This window comes from Camelus dromedarius, chromosome 8 (genome assembly GCF_036321535.1).
Source record: "Camelus dromedarius isolate mCamDro1 chromosome 8, mCamDro1.pat, whole genome shotgun sequence".
Classification (NCBI taxonomy): Eukaryota; Metazoa; Chordata; class Mammalia; order Artiodactyla; family Camelidae; genus Camelus; species Camelus dromedarius.
The window spans coordinates 21,525,595-21,533,461 of record NC_087443.1 but is presented as its reverse complement, the minus strand read 5'-3'; positions in this window follow the sequence as shown (position 1 = coordinate 21,533,461).

Sequence of the window (7,867 nt, the reverse complement as noted above, 5' to 3'; positions counted from 1 at the left end):
CCGTTCCCTTGGCCATTGCGCTGTAGAAAGAGGCTGAGAGTGAGAGGCAGGAAGGGACAGGTGCCCGAGGCCACATCCTTGGGGTATATAGAAAATGTTTTCAGATGCTGCTGTGAGCAAACCCTAGCCTCAGCTGAAGGTAACAAGATCTCCCCTGTATCTTAAGCTGATGTCATTGGGTGCGAGTCATGAACTTGACATATCAAAAAGCGTTTATTGAATAAATGGATGAATGGGTCCATTAACTCACTGGATTGATTAATTACATCTTGGTCACCTGAACATACACTTAGGTCTCCACATCAAGCCTCCATCCCTGCCCAGTAGTTTAATCACAGTGGTGTCCCAAGGAGGGCTTGGCCTCAATGGCTCTGCTCCACCCCCTGTGTCAGGACGGCACCAGAAGCAGTGATGCAGGGTCAGCATTCACAGCCGGCAAAGCTTCTCACAGCATCGCTGCCCATCTCCGTAGGACTCTTTTCATCTCCACTGGGGGAAAACCCTGGTCATTGTTAGAAGCCACCTCAAATCCTTTTTCAAAGTCACTAAGAAACTAGTACTAAAAAATAAACTCAACAGAGAGCTGGGCGTGGCTCAGTCCCTGAGGATGAGCCCAGCTGGGAGCCAGCGGCTTGGAGCTCAGGTATGAAGAGCGGTGGCATTTTTCTGTGCCCAGGGGACTCCCTATGGTTGGGCTCAGCTATAAGTGCCCTGGTGTGCCTGCTGTGCGCCAGGCCTGGGGGCAGGTGGGGGCCCAGCACAGTTTCCTTAAAACTTTCTGCCAGCATCCCAGCTCTCTGTGGGTTGCAACCCACTAGTGGGGGTGAAATCCACCAGGGATCAGCACATTTTTCATGAAATGAAAGACAAAAGAAGAAAAAATAGTGTGTGTGTGTGTGTGTGTGTGTGTGTGTGTGTGTGTGTGTGAGAGTGTGTGTGTGTGTGTTTGCAAGTGCGCACTGAGCCTACACAGTAATTTGTAATTTTTAACTGTTGATTATAGTCAAAACATCTGAGCAGCCTCTGGCATCAGAAAAGACAAGCAGGGTCTGATTTGCTGGGGCAAGCTGTTTTAAAATAAACCTTATGGCAACCATTCCGCTGGTTGGGGCCTGGTCTGGTCATTGGTGCTTTTTCTGTTGATTGATGCCTCGTTCTGATAGTTGGTACCTAGTCTGATGGTTGTGGCCTGTTCTAATGGTTGGTGTCCTGTTCTTCCAGTTGGCACCCTGTCAGGATATTGGGGGCCTCTTCTGATGGTTGGTACCTATTCTGATGACTTGTGCCCCCTTCTAACAGGTTCTTAAATAACCTGTTCACCAGACCAAAACTATGGAAACCATTGCCCTTTTAAACTTCATTCTGAATATAAAATGTCTGGGGAATATAATAGCCTCACACTTGTGCAGATGAGTGTAGTATTGAGGGAGTACCACAATCAGAAGTAATTTTTTGAGGGGGGAGGGTACAGCTCAGTGGTTGGAGTGCGTGCTTAGCATGCTCAAGGTCCTGGGTTCAATCCTCAGGACCTCCATTTAAAAATAATAAATAAATAAAACTAATTACAATCCCCTCCCCCCCCAAAAAAGAAATAATTTTTTGTAGCTCACCATTACACATTGTTAATTGTTTTCAATACCAATATATATTCGACCAAAGAGAACAGTTTCAAAATCATTTATTTAAAAAAAATTTTTTTAAATTTTAAACAAAATAAAACGGAAATAAATAAATTAAATAAACCTTACGCTGGAAGCAGGAACCGCTAAAAACGGTAATAGGTCTCATTTGGCTGGTATGTCCCTCCACTTGGCAGCTGGCTCCACTCCAGGGGGGGTGGACTAAACCCCTTGGAACTAGGTGCCATGCTGGTCCTTGGCCCCGCCCACCTGCCTCCTTTCACTGAACTGAAGATAAAGGATAAAGAGGTCACAATGGAACCAGAGCAGAGAAATGAAGAGAGATGAGGTCTGGTCTTCAGAGCAGGTGCCTCCTCAGCGTCGCTCCCGGCCTCCACCGCAGCGCATCTGAGTCAGCGGACCCTGCTCCCAATCTGGCTGTGTCACTTCCTAGCCTTGGGGACCTGGCCAGTCGGTCAGCCTCCCTGAGCCGCTCATGCCTCAGCGCTAATAGGGAGAGATCATTCAGCTGACTCACCAAGGCGGGGGCAGGAACTAATGAATATTAAGCTCCGGGCATGGGAGGAACATGATAAGTATGCCCCCTTCAAAGCATCTTGGTGTTGGTCCTTCTTGGCCAAGTGGGGTGGTTGGCAGCTCACAGTGACCCGAACTAGCACAGTGACAGACCAGGGCAGGCGGCAGCCGCCCCAGGCCAGTGGGTGCTCTCTCAGCAGGCTTTCATACAGACCGACTTGCCCAGGGTCTCCAGGTCCCAGGTCCCAGGTGCTAGGGAGAGCACAGACCCTCACTGGCCCATGACCCCTCCTGATTCCTCATTCTGACCTCGCCCCATCCCTAACTCACTGAGGTCCCCTCAGCCCCTCCTGTGGCCACTGGGCGCCTGTTGTGCTGCTCAGAACAGGAGCTCTATCGCCAGCATCTGTGGTTGGCACATGCAGAAATGAGTCTGAAGGTGTGACAGAGAGGAAGGGCAGGGGAGGGGAGTGGGGGAAAGGAAGGAAAGGCTGGGAGGGCAGGGAGGAGACTTCAGTGATGTGTTAAAAGGCAGTAGCCAATGAATACAATGGGAGCGCCTGGAAGGGATCGGAACAGAAAGGACATCAAAGGGAAACCTGGGGACCACTGAGTAAAGTTTGTAGTTTAGTTTATACTGTACCGATGTTCATCTCTGTGTTTTTGATAAATATACTATGGTGATATGCTGGGTGAGGAGCGTACAAGAACTCTCTAGATTATCTTTGCAACTCCTGCATAAATCTATTATTATCTCAAAAATTGAAACTTTGGGGGGAAAAAAGGCAATGGCTACAGAAGAAAGAGCACCTTTGGGTGTCAGAAGTCTCGTACAATCCATGTCACGGCTCTTGTTGTCCACAGGGCTGGGCTCTCCGTGGCAGGGAAGTGGAGCAGTGGCCCAGAAGAAGGCTGGCTTTGGGGGCAGAAGGCTCCAGGTAGCTGTGCGGCGGTGTGGCTCACCATGTCTGCACACTCAGCCCAGCTACTCACCCCTCTTACTTCCCAGGGCTGGACCGAGGATGCACGAGGGGCCTGGGACGGGGAGGATGCTCCCCAGAGCTCTTGCCTCTGCTTCTCTGCCCACTGCCTCGCACACAGTGGGTGCCCCGTGAGTGCTGGACCATGACAGCAGAGCATCCTTTACCCTTCTCACGGGACCCACTAAAACGGAATGAAAAGGAACCCCACCAGCGCCCAGCAACCACTTACCATGGGTGCAGAAATCAAAGACTCCTACACGCTCAGCTGGCCAACACATGCGTTGTCCACCTGGGACACACAACTGTTCTAGGGCCCTGGAGGGACCTACTGGGGTAGCGGCCCCTCTAAGGGCTCAGAGGGTCAAGGTGCCCCTGGCTCTGCCGACTGAACAAAAATGCACAACCTGAAAGTTGAGAATTATGTTTTATTCAGCAGACTTTCTGGAGACTTCAAGCCCGGGATGCGGCCTCTCAGATGGCACTAAGGGGCTGCTCCGAAGAAGTAAGGGAGGAGCCAGGGTACATAGGAGTTTTTGCAACAGAGACAGGGTGGTCAGAACATCAAAAGATAACTGTTAAATAAAGAAAACGAGATCTCTCAAGTCAAGGAATTTAGTGCTTTTCTATGTATGGGAAGACGCAAAAGCCCAACCCTGTGCAAGGTCTACTCTCTTTCAGTCCCAGGTACACCCCTCAGCCACACCCCAGCTGGACTCTCTCCAGTCCTCTGGCCTGACCTTCTGCAAAGAACAGGCTCTCCCTCCAACCTCTCTCTTGGCTGCCATCACCCCTGGCAGACCCAGCTGGCCTTGGACACCGGACGGAGCCAGTGGAAATCATGCCAGGCGAGGAGTGGCAGGGGGAAAGACCCTCAGAATCAGCCCCCTGCTGCAGTGAACTTTAGGCCCCTCTTTCCCTCTGACAGTCAGCTCTGGCTCAGATCCCCCTCCTCAAGCCCAGTGCCTCCCATACGTACATACACCCTTAGCCAGATAGAGGCAGTCCCCAGTGAGAGGAGGAGGCCCCTCATGGAGTGGGACCACAGGGCACATTTAGAGGCTCTAGGTAAATTTACAGACAAAAACAAGGCAAAGGAGGGTTACAAAAAAACCCTGGAGTTTAAGGATGAATGACGAAGGCTCCCACATCCAGTCCCTTCAGCGTGTATAATTCACATTTAGAGTCAAAGGTGTAAGTAACAAGAAGCTGTCTTCCCTTTCAAAGGCCGAAATTGCCCCTGCTCCTTCCAGGCACCCGCAATCATCCCCCTGCCCTGCCCCCACGTAAACCCATCCCCTCCACCTTCTCCATCTCTATCCTCCTCTCCGGAATCTTCTGCCCAGCAGTCTTGGTTGGCATGGAGCATCTGGAGGAGGGGCAGAGGGGGAGGGGAAGGACTTGGCGTTGACCAGAATTCCCCCACCCCGCCCAGCGTTTCCAACCCAGGGCGGGACTGGCGGGAGGTCAGTGGAGGCCGCTCTGAGTAGGATCTGTGTCGGTGGCTCACAGCCTCCACCCCCAGAGCCTCCGGAGGGCGACTCCGCGGCCGCTATGGGGCGCCCGGACCCCTCCCACGGGCTGCGCTGCCTGGGTACCAGCCCTGCACCGAAGCCCTAGGCCAAGCCCACCTGCTGCCTAGGGCAGGGGCCAGTGCCGGGACCCCGCCTGCTTGAGTCTGAGCTGGACCTTCTTCCCCTCTCCCCTCGATCCAGAGAGACCTCCCCGTCCCAGCGCCACCTAGCACCCGTCGGTGGTGGATGAGGGGCAGGAGAAGGAAAGGGGGCTACTGCTCCCAGCCCCAGTTCCAAAACCACAGGGGACCAATGGCACCTAAGGCCCTGGGAGAGGATAAGGAGGCCAGGCAGGGACCAGGCACAAAATTTAAAGGGCTGGGAAAAGACTCATTAATTAAGATAAATCATATTTTCATGCAATATTTTTAAATCAAAAAATTTTTTAAAGATCAAATATCCAAAATTCCAATAAAGGCAGGATCCAACCACCCGTCTAGCTGTCCTGCCCTTCAGCAAGGCTCAGGTAGTGTTCCCGGGGGTTTCAGATGTGCCCAGTTCTGTGTCCCAGACCTCCTGGGACCACAGCCCTGCTGGTTCCTGTCTTCCCCTTTCCCAGCCCAGTGGTGTGGCCACGGAGGAGGCTGTGGGCCAGGGGAGTATCTCAGCGGAGAGGGGAGTTGGGTTGAAATCTTTTTTGTACTATATTATTAGGAAGTTTAAAGAAGTCCCTTTTCCTCTCCCTGAATTCCCCCAAGTCTGAAGGCAAAGAAAATCAAACTAGAGAGTCTTCCTCAGGAGATGCAGGCTGGGCTTAAAAGAGCCACAAAACTTGCCTACAAAATGGTGCCCTACCTTCCCAGACCCTTGACTGATAAAAATGAGAAGGGAACAGAGGGCGGGGGGAAGCAGAAGTCTCGAGGGGAGGGGTCGAGTGGGCCTGGGGTGAGGGGCAATTGCACTCCTTCCCAGCTGGACTCCAGCACCCCAAGTATAGTTCTTTGGTGAGCCATGGAAACTTCCAGCCCCAACAAAGTCTCTTGACTTGGGCCTAACTCAGGCCTTCTCAGTGGGTACCTACTTAGTGTCCACTTGGTGGCAAAGACAGAAGTCTCTGCCCGTCCCCAGCCCTGGCTCCCAATCCCATACAGGAAGAAAGCACAAAGACAAGACAGCAAGGGTGGGTCCCTGCTGAGGCCCAGGACGTGACCCAATGTAATGATAAGCCAAGCAAGAAGATTCTGAAAACATGAAAAAGAGATGGCCTGCTTAAAGCCAGCAGGGGGGTACCACCTGGCATGCCCCTTGGGTGACCTTGCCAGCCAGGGCCCAATAAAGGCCACCAAAACTGAGGACTGAAAATGTGACCTTGTAGCCTGACCAAAGCCTCTTCACTCATCTGGCAGGACCACTGACAACTGATTTCTCTCTTTGGGCAAAAGCGATGGAAATCTCCTAGTGTGTCCCAGGGAGGCCTCCTTCTCTAGGGAGATGCTCAGAAGCTATTTGGCAAGCTCAGATGGTTTGGGTTTTATCCAGAGAAAGAAAGAACAGGTGGGAAGAAATGGTTTAGACTCATGAAAATGGGGGTGCCGAGACTTAGAGAAGGAGGGAGAAGGTAAGGCAGAGCCTTGACATAAAGAGAAGGAAGAAGGGGGGAGGACAGCCTTCACAGCCTCCCCCAGCTCCCTGGATGGACACTGACGGAGGCGCTGCACCCTCTCAGCCGTGTTCATAGGGTGCTGGGAAAGCACACTGTGTCCTTTCCCAGGAAAGATGTCGGGAAATGACAAGTTCCCAGCCAGGACAGCCTGGGTGAGGGGTACAAGGCCAAAAGCCACACGCCTTAAAATGGGACACATTCACCCACTCCGAGTCCCAGATGTCAACTGCTGTATGCCTCCAATCCCCACACTGTCTCCTACAAAGTGAGACTGTGAAAAATGAATTTTAGGACACCCATGTGGGAACACATGTTCCAGGGTTGAGATCTGCATCCTCACTGGGCTTGGAGGGAGAGGAGTGAGGCAGGAGTCATGGAGAATCATGGGGAAACTGAGCCAAGTTCGCCTTTACCCAACTCTTGGAGTAAGGGAGTCAGACTCCACCAGTCCATCTCCAGTCCCATGGGCCAATGCAACTTTGATTTGGTTACATTGATTAGTTTTCTTAAACATCCAAATTTCTGAGACATTTTCATGGTTTATCATCTCTGTGCAACCACAGCAGCAGAGCGAGCCCCCTCTTCTCCCAGTCCATCGGGGAGGTCTCCACCCAGCCTCTGAAAGACTCTCACCAGAAAGGGGGAGCAGACCTGGGGAAAGGCTCAGTAAGGAAGGTGCCAGAGACCTGCTGGGTGAGCATCATGCTCCTCCTCCTCACAGCCGCCTCCCAGGACCGTGCAGGTGAGCTTAGGTGTGCCATGGGCAGGGACCAGGATGAAGAGGAGGGGTGGGGCCAAGGGTGAGAGCAGGGTGGCTCCCAATCTCCAAAAGAGCAATACGGTAGAGTCTGCATATCTCAGCATGCTGTTGATCTCAAGCTTCTAGAAGAGCTTGTTAAACAGAAGTGGCCAAGATCTTAGAAAGGGAAGCAGTGATCACCAGAACCAGCCTTGCTAAGGAAGACTCAATAGGGCCATGCTTTCTATCCTTCTTCCTTGTTTGGAGGGGACAGTCCCGGGCTACGATTTGGGTGAGAAAGAGTGCTACTGATGTTGAGGGCCTGGATTTTAACAAATTTGTCCTTAAACAAACTTGACCATGATGGACTTGTCAGGACTTAGGGACCAGTGCTGATCTATATAGGATGTCCCAGTGACAGGCCCTAGTCTGTCTGGCTGCCTGAGAAGTTAGATGGAAACTGATAAAGGATTCGTCATAGCTTCAGATGACAAAACTGGGCCAGGCCAAAGTCACAAACAAGAAGGAATTTAACATGGGTAAATGCAGAACCCTGCATTTCACTAACCAAGGTGCTGGACTCTGGGGGATGCTCCAAAGGACAGAATCTACCGGAACAAAACAAAAAAGACCAGCCTGGACCAAATGGACCCTTCCCTGGCAAAGCCCTGACCTCCGTGACTTTATTTTGAATTCCAAATAAAACAAACATACAAACAATGAAATCCACCCACTCCTAGAGCCAGGCCTGAAGGGGACTCGGAAAGTCTGGTCAGAAATCTGGAGTCTGAGTGGAGGGGATCTGTAAACGAAGC